Here is a 2,500-nt window from a genome sequence, read left to right as displayed (position 1 = left end):
CAAAGCACACACAAGCTGCATTCAGCAACAATATTCTTGTTTGTCTTATAAATACAAGGCAGATGCTAATTGAAAACACAAGGAAATTTGATCCTATTAAAAAGGCAGGAAGCTGCATTTAGTCAATTCATCATTAAATGCTCACTACAAGGCAGTGTTGCTGATGAAATAGTGCAAGAGCACACCCTCGTGGACAAAATGCTTACAGCACCTGGTATTCCCAGGCGGTCTCCCATCCAAGTACTAACCAGGCCCGACCCTGCTTAGCTTCCGAGATCAGACGAGATCGGGCGTACCCAGGCTGGTATGGCCGTAAGCGAGAAACAATCTCTTGCTACAACATATATAGTCAAAGTGAGTCTGATAAAACAGACATTTAGTCAATTCATCATTAAATGCTTAATACAAGGCAGTGTTGCTGATGAAATAGTGCAAGAGCACACCCTCGTGGACAAAATGCTTACAGCACCTGGTATTCCCAGGCGGTCTCCCATCCAAGTACTAACCAGGCCCGACCCTGCTTAGCTTCCGAGATCAGACGAGATCGGGCGTACCCAGGCTGGTATGGCCGTAAGCGAGAAACAATCTCTTGCTACAACATATATAGTCAAAGTGAGTCTGATAAAACAGACATTTAGTCAATTCATCATTAAATGCTTAATACAAGGCAGTGTTGCTGATGAAATAGTGCAAGAGCACACCCTCGTGGACAAAATGCTTACAGCACCTGGTATTCCCAGGCGGTCTCCCATCCAAGTACTAACCAGGCCCGACCCTGCTTAGCTTCCGAGATCAGACGAGATCAGGCGTACCCAGGGTGGTATGGCCGTAAGCGAGTAACAATCTCTTGCTACAACATATATAGTCAAAGTGAGTCTGATAAAACAGACATTTAGTCAATTCATCATTAAATGCTTAATACAAGGCAGTGTTGCTGATGAAATAGTGCAAGAGCACACCCTCGTGGACAAAATGCTTACAGCACCTGGTATTCCCAGGCGGTCTCCCATCCAAGTACTAACCAGGCCCGACCCTGCTTAGCTTCCGAGATCAGACGAGATCGGGCGTACCCAGGCTGGTATGGCCGTAAGCGAGAAACAATCTCTTGCTACAACATATATAGTCAAAGTGAGTGTCATAAACAGACATTGCATTTTCACCAATTAGATAAGCAGCTTGAACATTGTGTCACTGAAAAAGTAGAAGAAATTACAAACACTGTTCCCATCACTTTTTAGCACAGGTAGTTGGATAAAATACAAACTTTATTTCCTTTCATCATTTGAACAGGGCAAAGGAGCACAAAGCACACACAAGCTGCATTCAGCAACAATATTCTTGTTTGTCTTATAAATACAAGGCAGATGCTAATTGAAAACACAAGGAAATTTGATCCTATTAAAAAGGCAGGAAGCTGCATTTAGTCAATTCATCATTAAATGCTCACTACAAGGCAGTGTTGCTGATGAAATAGTGCAAGAGCACACCCTCGTGGACAAAATGCTTACAGCACCTGGTATTCCCAGGCGGTCTCCCATCCAAGTACTAACCAGGCCCGACCCTGCTTAGCTTCCGAGATCAGACGAGATCGGGCGTACCCAGGCTGGTATGGCCGTAAGCGAGAAACAATCTCTTGCTACAACATATATAGTCAAAGTGAGTCTGATAAAACAGACATTTAGTCAATTCATCATTAAATGCTTAATACAAGGCAGTGTTGCTGATGAAATAGTGCAAGAGCACACCCTCGTGGACAAAATGCTTACAGCACCTGGTATTCCCAGGCGGTCTCCCATCCAAGTACTAACCAGGCCCGACCCTGCTTAGCTTCCGAGATCAGACGAGATCGGGCGTACCCAGGCTGGTATGGCCGTAAGCGAGAAACAATCTCTTGCTACAACATATATAGTCAAAGTGAGTGTCATAAACAGACATTGCATTTTCACCAATTAGATAAGCAGCTTGAACTTTGTGTCACTGAAAAAGTAGAAGAAATTACAAACACTGTTCCCATCACTTTTTAGCACAGGTAGTTGGATAAAATACAAACTTTATTTCCTTTCATCATTTGAACAGGGCAAAGGAGCACAAAGCACACACAAGCTGCATTCAGCAACAATATTCTTGTTTGTCTTATAAATACAAGGCAGATGCTAATTGAAAACACAAGGAAATTTGATCCTATTAAAAAGGCAGGAAGCTGCATTTAGTCAATTCATCATTAAATGCTCACTACAAGGCAGTGTTGCTGATGAAATAGTGCAAGAGCACACCCTCGTGGACAAAATGCTTACAGCACCTGGTATTCCCAGGCGGTCTCCCATCCAAGTACTAACCAGGCCCGACCCTGCTTAGCTTCCGAGATCAGACGAGATCGGGCGTACCCAGGCTGGTATGGCCGTAAGCGAGAAACAATCTCTTGCTACAACATATATAGTCAAAGTGAGTCTGATAAAACAGACATTTAGTCAATTCATCATTAAATGCTTAATACAAGGCA

General features: G+C 43.5%; 7 non-coding genes across 7 annotated transcripts; all 7 read right to left on the bottom strand.

Annotated features, from left to right (window-relative positions):
* Positions 1-199: 199 nt before the first annotated feature.
* LOC145853168 (5S ribosomal RNA) lies at positions 200-318 on the bottom strand. Its single transcript, XR_014374502.1, has one exon. It is a non-coding gene; the product is annotated as a 5S ribosomal RNA (ribosomal RNA).
* Positions 319-457: 139 nt separating this feature from the next.
* On the bottom strand, positions 458-576 carry LOC145853157 (5S ribosomal RNA). Its single transcript, XR_014374501.1, has one exon. It is a non-coding gene; the product is annotated as a 5S ribosomal RNA (ribosomal RNA).
* Positions 577-715: 139 nt separating this feature from the next.
* LOC145854547 (5S ribosomal RNA) lies at positions 716-834 on the bottom strand. The gene has a single exon (XR_014375432.1). It is a non-coding gene; the product is annotated as a 5S ribosomal RNA (ribosomal RNA).
* A 139-nt stretch (positions 835-973) lies between these two features.
* LOC145853146 (5S ribosomal RNA) lies at positions 974-1,092 on the bottom strand. Its single transcript, XR_014374500.1, has one exon. It is a non-coding gene; the product is annotated as a 5S ribosomal RNA (ribosomal RNA).
* A 409-nt stretch (positions 1,093-1,501) lies between these two features.
* On the bottom strand, positions 1,502-1,620 carry LOC145853134 (5S ribosomal RNA). The gene has a single exon (XR_014374498.1). It is a non-coding gene; the product is annotated as a 5S ribosomal RNA (ribosomal RNA).
* Positions 1,621-1,759: 139 nt separating this feature from the next.
* LOC145853123 (5S ribosomal RNA) lies at positions 1,760-1,878 on the bottom strand. The gene has a single exon (XR_014374497.1). It is a non-coding gene; the product is annotated as a 5S ribosomal RNA (ribosomal RNA).
* Positions 1,879-2,287: 409 nt separating this feature from the next.
* On the bottom strand, positions 2,288-2,406 carry LOC145853112 (5S ribosomal RNA). Its single transcript, XR_014374496.1, has one exon. It is a non-coding gene; the product is annotated as a 5S ribosomal RNA (ribosomal RNA).
* Positions 2,407-2,500: the final 94 nt, after the last annotated feature.

The sequence above is a fragment of the Salmo salar genome, chromosome 08 (genome assembly GCF_965601325.2).
Source record: "Salmo salar chromosome 08, fSalSal1, whole genome shotgun sequence".
Lineage (NCBI taxonomy): Eukaryota > Metazoa > Chordata > Actinopteri > Salmoniformes > Salmonidae > Salmo > Salmo salar.
This window is presented reverse-complemented; position numbering and strand designations above follow the sequence as displayed.